General features: G+C 46.0%; 1 pseudogene; it reads left to right on the forward strand.

The window, feature by feature from the left end:
- Window positions 1-260: 260 nt before the first annotated feature.
- Window positions 261-5111, forward strand: LOC147691950 (cyclin-A1 pseudogene; annotated as a pseudogene).
- Window positions 5112-18418: the final 13307 nt, after the last annotated feature.

Consider the following 18418-nt stretch of genomic DNA (forward strand, 5'->3'; position numbering starts at 1 on the left):
AGGCTGGTAGCAGGAACGTAAAATCCCAGGTTTTCATCCCCCACTGCGTAGCCCGTACATTAGTCCCCGCGAACCCTGTACTACAACAGGGTCAGGAATGTGCATTTTTGCATAGCTAGTTCGCGGCGTCGGCGCTCAGCTGTGACCAGTGCTCCTTGTTTTATCGACCCTGGATGCTGACCGGACCATCACTGCCTGTCTGCCCGCGCAACAGCCGTACGGAACTGCAGCACCGCACCAGCTAATCTTATACCCCAACAATGCGTCGTGTTACTTCCTCCAGTGGGTTCTTCAGGACTACCTCCTATGGCCAGGACAACTCCCAGCTGTTCGTTGCCATAATGAAGAAGGAGAACGTACCTCAGCCGGCCCTGCTTCCCCATCGTATTCACCACAGAGCCGTGCTGGGGGTGCTGACTGAGAACGACCAGCACAGATGCTCATTTTTCCAGGGTGCTCCTACAGTTGCCTTTTTACCAGGGGCTGAGAATGCAGTCCCTCTCCCTGGGAAGAACATTCCTAAATGTGTGCCCACCAAACAGGGTTTCTCCATCTTTGTGGATGAGCCAAGAGATGCAAAGGACCAATGTCGCTTCCAGGTTGAAAATGTGGAGCCCACTAAACCACCTCTGGATCTGAATGCTGTGAAAAACGACTTTAATCTGGTTCTTGATCTCAGTACAGGGTCTCCTATGATGGTAGACACGTCTTTCCAGTCCCAAGTGGTAGATGATTCTGACGAATTAACAGAAGATCAGTCTGAATCAGGTACTGATTTATTGGTTTCTGAAGAGTACTTCGAAGATATTCATCAATACCTTCGTGAAGCAGAGATGAGGCATCGGCCGAAAGCCTTCTACATGCGAAAGCAGCCAGATATCACAGCAGGGATGCGCTCCATCTTGATTGACTGGCTTGCTGAAGTTGGCGAAGAGTATAAACTTTGAGCAGAGACACTGTACCTGGCTGTCAATTTCTTGGACCGCTTTTTGTCCTGCATGTCCGTCCTTAGAGGAAAGCTGCAGCTTGTGGGAACCGCTGCTATTCTTCTTGCTTCAAAATATGAAGAGATTTATCCTCCAGTCGCGCTTCACAGTACTCCCGGGTGTGGGGGGGTCTCGCGGGGGTGGGGGGGGGGAGGGGTGCTGGGGTACTTGCACGGGGGGCTACTCGCACAGGGGGGGTAAAAAATACATTTAAAAAAACAAGAAAACTTACCTGACTGCCCGTGTCCGCGCCAGAGCAGAGGAAGGCTCTAGTTTTCGGCAGGAGCCGATAGTCTCTGAATCAGCACAGCGTGTGCAAGGAAGCGGCAGGAGCAATTTGCTTCTCCTTGCATCGCGTGTGGGCGGAAAAGAGCCCCATCCGCCGTTTGTGCCGGAGCATGTGCGCTGCATCACCGTACTCGGCAGGGCTGGGCAACAATGGCGGCCACAAAGCTTACAAAATTTTCGAATTCGGGGGGGGGGGGGGGGGGGTGTGTTTTGCTGTCCTGAGTGACGGACGACGTCACGAGCTAAAGAACAGCAAAACTTACGCCCCCGAATCCGAAAAAGACGGCGCTTGTTTGGAGTGACTCACTTCTCTTCCAATGGCTGGCCTCTCTTAAGGAAGCCAGCCAATGGAAGCGAATGGAGCTGAGAGGCGGATCTAAACTGCCCTACTATACAACATAAGATCTCCGGGCCGGAAGCTGCTTTGCAGCTTATAGGTCCCTCGACCTAAAAAACTAAGGTGGTGGTCACCAGAGCATAAAAATGCAATAGGTCGGGGGGCCTTGTGTTCCCCCTTCCTTTTTAAAAAAAAATGTCAGTAGATACCCCCAGGACCTTTTTTGATTTTCATTTTTGCAGCAAATTTGTTGCAACAAAAATGTTCTACAAATTTTTGGGGGGACCTGGCAGGTGCACTCTGGGACCCCAAGACAAAGGATTGGGGGTCAGGGTATTCCTATCCTGCCCCCTTTTCTTTTTTTCACTTTTTTTGTGGGACTGGGCGCAAGCGTAGTCCCAAGATGGCTGCCAAATCGTCCTGGTTGAAGTGTTGGCAGCCAATCGGAGCTCTGCAGATGCCTGCACAAGCTTGTCACTGTTTGCGAAGACTTTGCGATCGTAGATATACAAACAAGAAACTAGCAAACTACTGCACGTATTCAAACCAAATAACAAAAAGAACAATCTGTGGACCAAAAGCTAGCTTTCTGCTAAATTTGGTGCCATTCAGTGCAGAGGTTCCGGCTGCAGGCATATCTAGAGTCTATGGGAATTAACATGGGAAATACACTTTTTAGGGCTCGGCCTACGTCCCACGAAGTGGGCGTGGGTTATGAGTCCTTTTATGAGGACTTTGAAAATCTAACCTACGAAGTCCAGAAAAGCTCGTGATTTTTGCTCGTTATTTATGGCAGCTGCATGGCATTTGGGCCTTGCATGCCTGTGTTTTTACAATGTTGTAGATAATTGGGTTATACCCATGTAGTCAGTGGGACCTGGGTGAATAGTCGGTATAAGTATAAAGGGGTCCCAGACCAAGGATACATTTACTCATTCATAGTCACACAATTAAGTTAAATTGATCCAAAACCGATGAGGGTGCACAGTGTTTTTATTTTCACCGCACCATTACCATTCAATGATTGAAGAATCAATAATAATATATACAAAATTCAATGCGCCCACATGGGGAAAGGAGGGAGTGCAGGGGAAAAAAAACACATTTCTGATAGTTATACATCACTAATCAAATTCCTCATATGCATAAATCCACAAATCAAATCATAAATGCCATTGATCCACATATGCGAGGTCAAATGAAAATGCATGTATCAAAAAATAACAATTTGACGTAGATGAGACTCCTAAGTTGCTGAATCTATCACGCTAATGTTAGGAGTTCATGGTTGTAGATGAATGTCTACGTTTCGACCCAGAAAATGTAGGACGTTAGATCCTTACTGCGCGGGTCTTCGTCAGGACGTGGGGGGAAGGTGGAGGGTAAAGTGGGGCTGATTGCTAAACATAATAGAAGGAAAAAGAAACTCATTACTTAAACTGGTCTATTAGAGTCCCAGAGTGGTAAAAAAACGGAAAGGTCCGTTGTATGAAAGATTAAAGACTATGGAATTAAAAGGGTTTAGATTAAAGTAAAGGGTCGGAGGTTATACTGAGGATGAGCCTCATATGGACACATAAGGCATAGTCGGAGTTACCTGATAGGGAGACAAAAGGCGGCCCGAGAAAACGTGGTCCGTGACAGGGCTGGGGCCTTTATAGTAGTGGTTGTCGCTATCCGTATCTACGAACATAATAAAATAAAATAGGCGCCAATTACTCAGATGCTAAAGATATCGTTTTGACCATGTATATTGCAGGGTTATTATGTTTTGCCTACCTCTCCATGGCGGGATAGTAGGAAGTAAGGGAAAAGCTGGTTTCTGCTTCTCTATCAGTAGCGGGGAATTTCAATATTCCTTAAAGTGAAAACAATCACTTTGGATATCTGCAAGGACGAGATGTAAAAATGAGGGAAGAGTAAAAAACGATTCAGTACAAGGGCCCTACATTTGGCAGCCGAAAAAAAAAAAACCAGATATCGCCTGAGGAGGACTCACCCGAAGGGATTAAGCTCTCCGCGAAGCGTGCGAGCCGGTGTCTCACTGCGTCTCCTGCAACCAGGAGGTGTTGCCCGGGAAACCGAGTTGGTTAACAAACCTCGGTGAAGAAAGACTCTTGTTGTTATGGTAACCGGGGGACAGATGCCGCGAATACTTTCACTAGCCCAGCGAAAGACAGACTCCCATTGTTAAGTTAAGCAGCAGAGCTTAAGTGGTAGAAATCAATTAATTATTGCTGTCCAGATTGATTCACAACCCCGCTGGTTCGGTGGAATGTAGGATTGTCTTATTATTGAACAAAAGGCCGGCCCAGGGTGATGTCATGGATTAGACGATCCTGCCACATTAAAGCGGTCAAGGCGCACTATGGAACATAACATTTCTATTGGCCGCAAAATCTGTAAACGAAGGGCAAAGAGATGTCCCATTATTCAACATCCAATAATTTTACAGGCTAGAACATTATGCCGGAGGCGCGGACCTGTCACGCATGGTGGTCGGGCGCACGATGTGTCAAAAAGGGGGGGCGTTTTGTAAGTGGGTGAGAAAAAGGGTGAGAAAAACCAAGAATGATGGTCAAACATTTTGAAATAGTTCATCAAAAAGCCTTACACACTGCAGAATTCATTATAAAGGCGCGAACCTGCCAAGTATGGTGGTCAGGCGCCCATCATATCAGAAAAATTCAAATGACATGTGATAAAAACACAAAGCCTTATTGAAACATGCACAAAGTACAGTAGGTGATCATGTCACCAGATTTGCGTGAACCTACCACACGGTGGTTAAACGCATAACCAATTCAGAGGATAGCCATTTGAGCGAAACTGCTCTCGGACTCATTCAAACCCATGCGTACGGAGTCAAAAAATCGGATCCATTTTATCTCCCTTACATTGAGAATGGGTTCTATACTGCCACCCCTTGGGCCTAACTTAACCTGTCCCAATACAGTCCACCTCAGGCTTTCCGGGGGGTGATTTTTCTCATTACAATGGTCAACCAAGGGGGCTCCTGTAACCTTACACCTTACCCGGCTGCAGTGCTGCAAAAAACGCACTTTTGCTCGTTGTTGTGTCTGTCCCACATATATCAAATCACAGGGGCATGTTATGCAGTATACCACATTAGTGGAATTACAGTTTGTATGTGACTTAAGTGGAACCTGTTTTTGTTTATGAGTAAAGACTTTGGGTTGAATTGTCGCTGGGCAGGCTTTGCATGAACCACATCGGTAATGTCCCACAATAGGAGGTAGATTCCACATGGTCGTTATGGATGGTTCATTGGGGGGCGTGAGGAATGAGCACACCACGTGATCACGGATGTTCTTCGCTTTCTTGAAAGCGTGAAGGGGTGGACAGCTGCTATCTAGATCCTCAGATATCAGGTTCCAATACTTATTGATAGTTTTCTTTATCATGTTACTTTTTGTAGAAAAAGTGGTTACACAAATGAGATGTTCGTCATTATTGCTCTGTTTTTCTCCAGACTGTAATAAGATTTCTCTTGGGTTGAACCATGCTCGCTTTTGGGCTTTCCTGACCAATCGCCTCGGGTATCCACGTTCAAGTAGTCTATCCATGAGTATTGTCGATTGCTCCATGTAGTCATCTTTCTTGCTGCAGTTACGTCGAATCCGTAAAAACTGGCCGAAAGGCAAATTGTCGCGGAGTCCCCTCGGGTGAAGGCTGGAGTATAGAAGTAGGAAATTTCTCTCCGCGGGCTTCCTTAAAAGGGTAGTGTGGAGGGTCTCATTCTCCACGAAAATTGTTAGGTCCAGAAAATCAATGGATTTTTTATCAAAATTAATGGTGAATTTTATGTCAGGAGATCTACCATTGAGCCAATTGAAAAAGTTGGTGATTTCATCTTCAGTTCCTGACCAAATACAGATGATGTCATCAATGTATCTCATCCACATGTGTATTTGGGATCTGAAAGGGTTGACATCATTAAGTATGAACATGTCTTCATACATTGACATGAAAATTATGGCCAAGTCTGGGGCAAAAGCCGCCCCCATCGCTACCCCCTTAGTCTGGAGGTAAAAACAATTCCGGAAGATGAAAAAATTCCTCATCATTGCAATTTTGAGTAAAAGGATGATGAACGATGTGGGTACCCGGGTGGGTGCCTCCCGTTTGTCAAGCGCAATTGTCATTGCCACAAGGGCCTCCTCTTGGGGTATGCTGGTATAAAGTGACACAATGTCACAAGTTGCCAAAAGGTTTTGGTGAGAGTCAAATGGATATCCGTCAATCAAATTGATGATGTGTGTGGTGTCCCTTAGGTATGTTGTGGTTGCCTCAGCCAGGGGTTTTAGAAATAAATTTATGTACCTACATAGGGGTTCCAACAAAGAGCCGCATCCAGACACTATGGGGCGTCCTGGGGGCTGGTGGAGATCCTTGTGGACTTTGGGTAGAGTATAAATGGTAGGGAGGCGTGGGTTCTTTTGATTCAGATACTGGAATTCATGTTCCGATAGGAAACCTTGTTGTAGACCATCCTGTGTGACCCTCAAGATCTCAGCCATTAGGTCTTTTGATGGGTCACCATTCAGTTGTTTGTAACTAATCCCATCATTCAACTGTCTCATGATCTCCCTCGTATAGTTATCCAAGTCCTGGACGACGATGGCACCGCCCTTGTCCGCGGGTTTAACAACTACTTCCGTGTTGTTTCTTAAAGATTTTAGCGCAAGTTTTTCGGCTCTGCTGGTGTCTCATCCAAGATTTTCTTCACATCACGTAGCACAAGGCTTTCGTATGCTAGGATGCGCTGAGTCATGGCATAAGTAGATGGTACGAAGGTGGATGGTACCCTCAGATTGGTTGCTGACGGGGACTGTTGGAAGGGTGTGACCTCAAAATATTCCTGATGGAACTTACCATATTTACATTGTACCATAGCTACTTCACCATCTTTGATAAATGGTTTTTACAGCTCAACGGTACGGCCATGGGAAATTCGGCGGCTCCTTGCTACGCCAATATTTTCATGCGAATATTTGAAGAAACTCACATTCCATGCAAAGAAAACTGGCGAGAACATGGCCGGTTATATCTCCGCTACATTGACGACATTTTTCTCCTATGGGCAGGCACTTCTGAAACTCTCGTCACCTTCCTCAACACTTGGAATCAAATCACACAACGGATACAATTTACATGGGATTACAGTACATCCTGCGTCCATTATTTGGACGTTAAAATACTAAGAGAACTGGGTGATTGGTCCACCACCATTTTCCGAAAACCTACAGATAGAAATTCGACTCTACATTACCAGAGCTTTCACCGTATGGGACTAAAGAACAACCTACCGTATGCCCAGATACTACGGGTAAAAAGAATAGTCTCAAAACCTGATGAAAGTATAACTCAAATCAAAACAGTCTTGGAACGTCTACGAGCACGTGGATACCCCACCCCCATACTAGACATGGCTATCCAGAGGAGTGATAAATGCACCAGAGCCTCTTTGTTACAACCCAAACAGAAGACACCCTCCGATCGCATGGTGGTTGTTTCCAAGTATTCAAAAGTATCAACACAATTCCAAAAAATCATTCGCAAACACTGGCCTATTTTGACATTGGAACCTGACTTCAAAGGTTTGTTCATACAGCCCCCTATCTTTGCATTTACCAGGGGTAAGAACCTCAAAGAAATTTTGAGTCACACCAGTGGACCCAAGACCAATGTTACCTATACCGGCCTCAAACCCTGCCATAATTGCAGCAATTGCAACAATTGTATCCTGGGGAACTCGATCAACCATCCCATGAAAGGCAATTCCATAAAATTGAGAGTGAATGCCACATGTAACAGTAAGAACGTTATATATGTCTTGAAATGCCCATGTGGTAAATGTTATGTCGGGCACACGGAAAGAAAGATCCGCACCAGGATCTTAGAACATAAGAGTAAAATTCGCACTGGAAATCTAAAATCCACGGTGGCTACCCATTTCTTGGAAAATAGACACTCAGTGGCCCAACTAAAATATCAGATACTGTAACAAGTACCTATTACCTTGAACAACAAGAACTTTCTACTCAAAAGGGAGAACTTTTGGATCCGTTATTTATCCACGATGGCCCCCTTGGGGCTTAATGATCGCATTGAATTCTTGTGTTATTTATAATCTGATTCGCATGTTTTTTCTTTTTGCATAGCAGTACCCACACTATGTTGTCACTTTACTCATTTACCTCTGTTCCCTGACTTTGCACTTCACAATATGGCGCTCATATTCTTCTCACATTGACCCCTCGGGCCGCTTAGTCTCTCTTCTCTTTTCAGTCCTTCTTCTTTGTTTAGCTTCCAGTATTTCAGATCTTACCCTCCTGTCCTGGTTAGTTAACCTCCACGGAACTCCGCGGAGTCCTCACGTAGTTATCACACCCGTAAGTACCCTGGCTTGGGACTTGTTCTATTGTTCTCACTATCGCGGTAACGGTCTTTAGATTCGGGTAGACACGGTGTATCTCGCTTTACCGCTTTGTAATACGCATGTTTCCTGGTTGTGGCTTTTCACAATGTGTATAGACTCTTTCTTACCTTTTCTTGATGGGAACCACGCACTTCGTTTCTTCCTACAGGAGCTCTTGGGCACTTTAAACCTTCTTTGTCACGTACTTTTTTACGCCATAGTGCTTTCACTTTGCATTTTTTAACCACCGCCGCATGCATACTGTTTTTATATTGCACTTTGTTACTGTTTAGTACTGCGATTATAGCCAGAACCTTTGTTTTTTGTTGTAGAGTAATCCCCCGACGATGGGCTTCGCCCGAAATGCATTGGGTTGTGTGATAATGAACACACCTTGAATCATGTACGCTGTTTTGGATTACAATTGCTGATATGCATTATAAACAAGAATGCACCACAAAGAAACTCAAATAAATCCGGAAAGCTGAACATTTCCGCGGTGAACACCATCCACTGAATATTTGTTTATTGAATCAGACCCCTTGGTCCCTCTTAAGTTGTGCGCAGGGGCGTCCTCTCCCTAGGCGGGAGAGCTACTTCCCAGTTCATACTCTCCACACTGCCTGGCCAGACAGTGTTTCCCCAGCAGCACACCACAACGCTTTACATCTCCATCACTTGGATTACCCTAGCTGTGCGAGCTCCCCTCCATTTGTGCTTTTTAAACACTCCCAATTTGGAGGGGGTCGGGGGCAGAAAGAAATAGAGGCACATGGAGGTAAGTAAGGTAATTTGCCCAGTCTGTAGCAAACCATTTAGTAGAGTGTGGCAGACGGAATAAGAAAGCAGGTTATGCAGCCTCCAATTAAATTACTATAATGTCCCCATGGTTTCCATCTATTTGTAATTTGTATTAGTAAATTTGTACTTATATAACGCTTACTACCTTTCACAAGGCATTGTAGGGTAATGGCAGACTTTTGACAACACCCATAACATGTTCCTGTTCCCATGTAGGCCCCCACAGTGAACAGTGCAGCTCTCATGTCGGTCTGAAAACAAGTTCATAAAGTTTACACCGGATTATCCAGAAGCAGAGTTATAATTTGTTCTGTTTTAAGATTAAATCTGTTGCCTTTTGAATAGACATCGGGTGACATGGCTCTGTAGAGCCCTGGCTACAATAGTGCATAGCCCACTAGTAGTCCTGCGGGGCAGATGGGAGAGATTGCTGGAGTGAGTGCAGAGTGAGTGCAAGTGCAGAGTGAGTGCAGTGTGAGTGAGTGCAGAGTGCAGAGTGAGTCAGTGCAAAGTGAGTGATTGCAGAGGGAGTGCAGAGTGAGTGCAAGTGCAGAGTGATTGCAGAGTGAGTGCAGCGTGTGAGTGAGTGCAGAGTGTGAGTGAGAGCACAGTGAGAGTGCAGAGTGAGAGTGCAGAGTGAGTGCAGAGTGAGTGCAGAGTGAGTGAGTGCAGAGTGAGTGAGTGCAGAGTGAGTGAGTGCAGATGCAGAGTGAGTGCAGAGTGACTGCGAGTGCAGAGTGACTGCGAGTGCAGACTGAGTGTGACTGCAGAGTGACTGCAGTGTGTGAGTGTGCAGGGTGAACAGTGTGTGAGTGTGCAGGGTGAACAGTGTGTGAGTGTGCAGGGTGAACAGTGTGAGTGTGCAGGGTGAGCAGTGTGTGAGTGTGTAGGGGCAGTGTGTGATTGTGCAGGATACGAACACTCAAACTAAGTCCACCACACACACATACATAAGACCACACACACATACCACACATCACTCTCACCACCACACACTCACCACCACACACACAACCACACACCACCAGCCGTCAGTGCACACTTTCACCAGGCACAAACACCAACAGCCATCAGTGCACGCTTTCACCGGGCACAAACACCACCAGGCGTCACTGCAGGCTTCCACCAGGCACACAACACCAAACGTTAGTGCACACTTTCACCAAACACACACACACACCACCAGCCATCAGTGCACACTTTCACCAGGCACACAAACACCAGGCGTCAGTGCACGCTTTTACCAGGCGCACTCACCACCAGGCGTCAGTGCACGCTTTTACCAGGCGCACTCACCACCAGCCATCAGTGCATGCTTTCACCAGGCACACACACCACCAATCAATCAATCAATGCATTTATATCGCACACTACTCACCCGTAGGGTCTCAAGGCGCTTGGGGAAGGGTGGTCCGCTACTGCTTGAACAGCCAGGTCTTGAGCTGCCTCCTGAAGGCGAGGTGGTCTTGGGTCCGGCGGAGTTGGGTCGGGAGGGAGTTCCAAGTCTTGGCGGCCAGGTAGGAGAAGGATCTTCCTCCTGTGGTTGCTCTTCGGATGCGGGGGACGGCGGCGAGGGCGTGGCTGGTCGATCGAAGCTGGCGGGTGGGAGTGTAGAAGTTGAGGCGGTCATTGAGGTATCTTGGGCCTTGGTTGTGTAGGGCTTTATGTGCGTGGGTGAGGAGGCGGAAGGTGATTCTCTTGTTGACCGGGAGCCAGTGCAGGTCTCTCAGGTGTCCGGAGATGTGGCTGTGTCGGGGGATGTCGAGGATGAGTCTTGCTGAGGCGTTCTGGATCCGCTGGAGTCTCTTCTGGAGTTTGGCAGCGGTTCCGGTGTAGAGGGAGTTGCCGTAGTCCAGTCGGCTGGTGACGAGGGCCTGGGTGACTGTCTTCCTGGTCTCGGTGGGGATCCACCGGAAGATCTTACGTAGCATGCGCAGGATGTTGAAGCACGATGAGGAGACAGCGTTGACTTGTCTGGTCATGGAGAGGGAGGAGTCCAGGATGAAGCCCAGGTTGCGTGCGTGGTCTGTTGGTTTGGGTGCGCTGCCCAGGGCGGGGGGCCACCAGGAGTCATCCCAGGCAGAGGGCGAGGAGCTCAGGATGAGTACTTCCGTCTTGTCTGAGTTCAGTTTCAGGCGGCTGTTCTTCATCCACTCGGCTACTTATTTCATCCCTTCGTGTAGGTTGGCTCTGGCGGTGGCGGGGTCGTTGGTGAGGGAGAGGATCAGCTGGGTGTCGTCGGCGTAGGAGATGATGTTGAGGTTGTGCTGGCGTGCGATGGCCGCAAAGGGGCTCATGTAGACATTGAAGAGGGTGGGCGAGGAACCTTGAGGAACGCCGCAGACGACTTCGGTGGCTTCTGATCTGAACGCCATCTGTACACACGTTTACCAGGCACACATACCACCAGCCGTAAGTGCACGCTTCCACCAGGCACACACACCTCCAGCCAGCAGTGCACGCTTCCACCAAGCACACACACCACCAGCCATCAGTGAACAATTTCTACAGGCACACACACCAACAGCCATCAGTGCACACATCAATTGTTAACGCATCCACAATAAAGTATTGTAGCAATCGCAGTATGGTGCACTTCACTTTTAAACAAATTAATCTAAAGCGCTGCATGCCACCATTGATATAATTCCAATCCAACCCACATATTTCTACTACACACCACATGCATACACTCCATAACACATGGATAAAAGACATTGCCATTTACATTGCCATTACCTCTAACTCAAATAAATCCGAGACCTATTGCATTTCTAATGCTTGTTTGTTTTACACTACCCCATCCCCCCTTGACGGATCGCCCCAGGACTTTCCATGCATAACAAGAATCACCAAGGCACTTTTTGGGGAATGTTTTGTGAAGATTTGTCAAAAGGCACCTAAGATATAGGCAAGTCAAAAAATGGAAAGATAGTTCTAACTATAACTACCTACTGGCAAACTGCCAGTAGGATGGATGTGTATGTGTGGTATGTGTATATATATATATATATATATATATATATACACACACACACATATATTCATTTTAACAGTAGGAGGTTTGTTACGATCGCGACTTGAGTGATGGGCTCCATGGAGACTGATTCACCCCTCATTAAATCTTGCTGCGCAACGTGACTGAGGCCAGACAGCACAGCAGGAGACACTGAGATCAAGAAAACTCCGTCCCAGGTGTAATGAGGGCCAGTGAAAACCTCGTGCCTTCATTGCACAGTGGTCAATGTGTGTGCTCACCCGATCATCTCTCAAAATCATTACATATGTTTATCTTTGAAAGAAAGGTCATTCTTATTATGTTATTGCATTGTGTGAGTGTATGGTTCTACTGTTGCCCAGTTAGGTTCCAGTTCCCTGGGTTCCTGGCTGGATGATGGTTAGCTTTAGAGCTGTTCTCTGTACTCGCTTCATGAGCTTGTTATCTTCTATTCCTAAACCTTGCCATAAACATCTTTACTTGCCTGAAACCTCATCTTTTGCTTTGGGGATACCACATATTCCCTCCTGTATACCAATTATATACTTTCCCTTCAGGTCCATCAAAGGGTGTCCTTGCCTTTCTTCCCTCTCTTCTGCTCCCCCATAGTGTATATATCATTCTCTAACAACCTCAGAACTGTTTGGACCACATTATGCCTCTATATACCTCATTGAGTAAGTACCAACCCTCATAACATGTTAAAGGTGTGTTCAAGATTCGATGTTTCTTAAGCCAGCTCCTCATTATCTAGGAGTGCCTAAAGCTTCTGAATCCACAGCTTCACTGCTGGGACCTGTACTTTTCTCCCTAAGGAAAGGACCACCTGGTTTGCCGCTAGCCACAAATGTGATAAAGGCGTGCCCCCAATTGACCCCCTTTATATTCAGATCCTGAAAGTGAAATCTCCTTAGTCATTAAATGAGATCTTCTTTAGAGCTGCTAAATGAAATATTTGTGCTGCACATGCTGGGACAGAAGTTCTTTCCTTTTTTTTTTTAAGTTGTTTAACTTTTTTGTACCTTGAAGGGAAAAGCCCTGACGGCAGGTCCTTTAAAGGTACAGAGATGACGCAATGTCCTCCACTACCCTGATGAACGGAGTACTGCCCACCAAACCCTAAATCAGTCTCTTGATTTTATCAACGTTACCCATCAGTGCATTATTAACCCAGTGATCTCTTAAAGCCAGCAGTATTTTCTGAAGGCCTATATGGATTAAATCCCAGGGCACAAGTTTGTCCTCATATAAAAGACATTGACTATGGATTCCCTTCATCTTCGGATAACATGAGTGAGCGATATCTGTGTTGAAGGACATGTTTAAATGATTTTTATGCCAGGTTTAAATACACTCAAGGTTTTGTAACCCAACATCAAGAATAAACAAAAGAACAACTATCATTGCTTTAGGGACTTTGCAAATTTGACTCCTTATTTGTGAAGAGCGTTCTTACAAGACAAAATGCTTTAAACTAATGGAGAAAGTCTAAGACCAGTGTACCCTATGAGGGAGAGGAAAGTGTTGGAGGAATCAAGGTCTAGTGCGGAATCCTGTTGAGTGGACTTCCTTAGTGAAGTAGCAGGCAACGGCTGCTGCACTGATCGGTTTGCTGCCCGTGTGCAAGTCAAATTCAGCAAACCTTGTATGCCAGAGGAGGGCCGCCATGAAGTGAGCCATGGATATCATTGTGCTGATCGGGCTGGAGCTCATATGCAGTGAGCAGCTGGCGACCTCATATGTCATGGGGGGCTGACGTGAAGTGGGCCGTAGCCCTTGTGCGGTGGACAACCGGTGACCCCGTATGCCAGGAGGGGCCACCGTGAAGGAATCAGCTGTGCTGATCAGGCCAGAGAACGCGTGCAGTAGAGATACTGTGACCCTGTATGCCAGAGGGGGTCACCAGGACCATCAAGAAGTGTGACCTTGTCAGGATCATTGCGGAAGGACTGGGGCCGCTGTGGAAATCCCTGCACACCTACACTAGGACAAAGGATCAGCACCTTCGCACTATGCCACCCTCCCACTGATGGGACAGACCAAAATCTTATCCTTGCCAAGAAGGAGCTGCAAAAAACATCCGGCTGCTGCAGTTGCATGACTGTTGCCTGTTTTGAATGGGGAATAACCACTACTGCAAGAGTAAGGAGGGAGTGGGACTCTGGGAACTGTTTAAGAAACACTAGAACCTGACCGTGTAGTTGTTTGTGAATGTCGTAATGATAGAGGTACAATAATATACTCTTGGCATAAAAGTGAGTATTTGGCTAGACAATAAGTTATTGCTGCTACACAAGTTTTGGGCGTGAGCCTGTGTTCACCTCCCCACCACCCCCAACCTTCAGAGGGAGCCTTAGACTGCTCGGACCACGCTAACCTTGAGAATCAAGTGTTGAAGGGGTACTTGGCCCTGTTAATCAGAATCCATAGGTCAGGCCTCATGACATCATGCGTAAAAACGCCTTCACCCCACAGTTGGGCCCAGTAACCCTGCTTGTCCCCTGGCCCTCTGAATGGGCTTCCGATACATGAGCGATCTAACAGAGCAGCACTGGAGAGATGCAGTCACAGCCCCTGGGGAGGTAGCCATGTCTGTTCATTATTGCCCGATTCATATTAAATATTTCAACATGACCAACTAAAATCAAGAACATTTGTAGAAAATTGGCCGAGAATCCTTCCCCTTCCATTTACGGTGAAACTCTCCAAACAGCACATATTCCACACAAATTTGTAGTAGTCCAGTTATTCAAACCTTCAAGTAGGAGGTGTTCGAAATCTTGTCCAAAGCCTTCAGTTGCCCAATTGGTTTTGCTCCCAAACTTCCTAAAATAGAGGACCTAGATGCCAATATATATGCTTATGGCATATGGTTCATTTGGGACTGGTCATGGCGCAAAGCCACTGCCATACATTTGAGAGCTAGTGACTCCTCAACTCCACATCCCTGGTGATCTGGTGGCTTAGGGGAACTTTTAAGTCAAACGAAAGACTCCCTTTGGGTTTGTATGTTAAATATCAGCCACACTCTACGCTCTTACTATAATCTCATTCCACACTGCATATGCACCCCCAATGACATTAAGGTTCAGACACCACACCTGTGTGTTTTTGTTTTTCAAAAAGAGTTTTTCTCTTTAACACTTTATTTATATACAAATACCCAACTCTGACCTAAAAAACAATTCTCAAATCACATATCTGTGCCAGATAATATGGTATCAAAACCACAGCTGTTTAAAACACCTAAAACCAATTTAAAAATCAGTCATTGTATTCCCCTTCACAGCGAAAGAAAGGAAAGAGGGTGGATTATTTTTTCTCGTTTACCCGATTTACAATTAAAAAAAGTAAAAACACAAGCACATAAATACAGACATGGAAAGTACAATAGACAATCATGTATGTCTTTACAACCATTATTCTTTCTAGAGCATTGCTCGTGGCACAGAGTATCTTCAAATAGTTAGTATCTAATTTTCTCTTTAAATGGCAGCCAGATTTAGTGTCATATATGCATTGATACGTTTCAGTGGATACCCAGAATTTAAAGCCACCTTCTTCAAGATAAGTAGATTTCTCCCATAGTCTCAATAAAAACATTTCCGCTTTGCAATCTTAGTGTTGCACATGCATTGCATTAATTTGCCCTTATACCCGCTTGTGGCCCCAATGGAAAGTGGACCCCGGGAGATTTCTTTCAGTGTTCCGTAAACAATATAAGTAAAATCACTTCTTTATATAAGGAACAGTACGATCAGTGCTTTTCGTTTCTGTTGAGGTTTGTTCTGTACATCTTTTATATCGACAGGAAGCAAGGCTCTTTTTTGCGTATTATAAAGGTTTCAGTCATATGGATTCACCTGTTGTCCTCCTGGTCTCGTACTAAGTTAGTACGAGACTGGGAGGAGGACAATAGATGCACAATTGTTTTTATTGAAGTTATGGGAGGAATCTACTTATCCTGAAGAAGGTGGCATTAAATATTGGGTATGCACCGAAACACGTCGATGCATATATGACACTAAAACTATTTGAAGATACTCTGTGCCATGAGCAATGATCTAGAGAGATTAGTGGTTGTAAAGACATATGTAGTTGTCTATTGTACTCTCCCTGTCTGTGTTTGTGTAATGAATGTTTTTTTATTGTAAAATAGGGTATACGAGAAAAAACAACCCCCCTCTTTCCTTTCTTTTGCCATGAAGGGGAAAACAATAACAGATTTTAAATTGTTTTTATGTCTTTTAAACAACTGTGGCTTTGGTACCATATCATCTGGCAAGATATGTGATTTGATTACTGTTTTTTAGATCAGATTTGGGGCTTTGAATATGAATAAAGTGTTAAAAGAGAAAAACTCTCTATCTTCCAAAAACATACAAGTGTGGTGTCTGAACCATAATGTCATTGGAGGTGCATATGAAGTGTGAAATGAGAATAAAGTAAGAGTGTAGAGAGTGCCTGATATTTAACGTACAAGCCTAAAGGGAGTCTTTCATTTGACTTAATAGTCTAACACAGTGCCCTTTCCCTTTGGGTATTATGGGCCCCTCTCTATACCTTATTTGGCTTAGAGAAACGAACAGATGTCTTTTCTTGGAAAAACATTCCTTAAACAAGGGGCTGTTCCCAAAAGCATACGATATGGAAACCCTGGCAGAACATTTTCAGTATGAAAGACAGAGAGGGAAGGGAGCTGGAAGCCCATGCATGGAGGATGGGCAGTGTGTGGAAGGTTATTTTGAACAGGCCTTCCTCACTGCTCTTAAACTGACAAATAAAAACACCTATAATATGGTGCTATACTTTACCAACCTTAGCTGTCTGAAGACGGCTGGTGGTCGTAACTGCTTAAGTTGTATCAAAACTGCAAGGGGTAAAGAAAAGGATAAAAAGCATGGTGGACCATAACATATAACGCAATAAAATGCATGTGTTTGACGAGGACTGGCAGTCGGCGCTATCCTTGCCTAAGGAGGTCGCGATTCCGGCCCGTCTCCGACTCGTTCAACTTAAAATCCTACATCGGATATAGGTCACTGGCCCGCGCTTGATTCATATGGGTTATTCAGTGGATGGCTTATGTAAGCGTGGTTGTGGACTGGTTGGAACCTTCCTCCATATAATTTGGGAGTGTCCGGGGGTGGTGGCGTTCTGGAATCGTGTACATGCTATGATGGAAAGAGTTACGGGGGTAGCATTATTGCCCGAAGCAAAGCGTTGCCTGTTGAATGTCTGGGAACCGAAAGACTATGACGTGGCACAGACGCAGTGGGCGACCCTTGGGAATATGATTGCTAAGAGAGACATCGCGCAGTTGTGGGGCTCCCAGCGGCCGCCCACGGTTTTGGCATGGAAGGAGAACATGGACTGGTGTATGTTCAGGGAGAAGACGTTGTATGTGGCACGGTGTAGACCCAGGAAATGGAATAAAATTTGGAGCCAGTGGAACTTCTACCGTGGAAATGTATGCCCACCTCCATTCGTGGAGACCCCAGAGGTTCCCCTTTCCCCCTGACCTGGCATTCCAAGTCTTATGTAGCTTTTATGATCACTGATTTTGTTTCCTCACTGCCCCCCCCCCCCCTTGTATTAAGGATGTTTGTATTATATTGTACTGCAGTTTCCCTCCTCCTTGAACACATGTCCGAATGTATGGTCTTATTGCCTTGTGTATAAGTTCTTTTACTTTAATAAAATAAAACATTTTTTTAAAAATGCATATGTTTATATGCCCACCAGGCCCAATAATAAGGTACATGAACCCCAGAGGTTAGATCAGAACAACTTGGCCAACTTCCGCCCTATCTCCCTTGGATGAGTAAGTTGCTGGAGAGATCTTGGGGTTCCGCCCTCAACATGGCACCGAAACCGCTTTACTCGCGGTAACGGAAGAAACAAGATCTGTGCTGGACCAGGGAGGGAAGGCAGCCATTATACTATTAGATCTCAGTGCCGCGTTCGACACGGTTAACCATGCCACATTATTACATCGTCTAAGTGGCATGGGCGTGTCGGGCGCGGCCCTGGAATGGCTGACCTCCTTCCTGGATGAGCGCTTCTTCCAGGTGTTTGAGGGCGAGGTAGTATCCTCAAAACACCCTTTGAGCTGTGGGGTTCCTCAGGGCTCGGCCCTGAGCCCCACGCTCTTTAATGTCTACATGAGTCCTCTGGCAGGGATAGTGCAGCCCTTCGGTGTGCGTATTATCACCTACGCGGATGATACCCAACTGGTGGTCTCTTTGGATCACACAGAGGGTTCATCCAACACCTTGGGGCCCTGTCTAGAGGCAGTAGCCAAGTGGATGCATTCCTCATGTCTCAGACTCAACGGGGAGAAGACAGATTATGCTACTGGGCAATCTCGCACCGACCACTCTGGTTTCCATCTGGCCCGCTTGTCTTGGCGCTCCTCCCTCACCGAAACCCCACATCAAGAGCCTTGGAGTCTGGCTTGATAAAGCATTAGATTTTTCTGCGCAGGCCACCAAAACTGCTTCCATCTGTATTGGACTGTTGAGAATGCTCCGGAAGATTCTCCCATTGCTTCCTTTCCAGGCGAG

Source organism: Lissotriton vulgaris, chromosome 9, assembly GCF_964263255.1.
Source record: "Lissotriton vulgaris chromosome 9, aLisVul1.2, whole genome shotgun sequence".
Lineage (NCBI taxonomy): Eukaryota > Metazoa > Chordata > Amphibia > Caudata > Salamandridae > Lissotriton > Lissotriton vulgaris.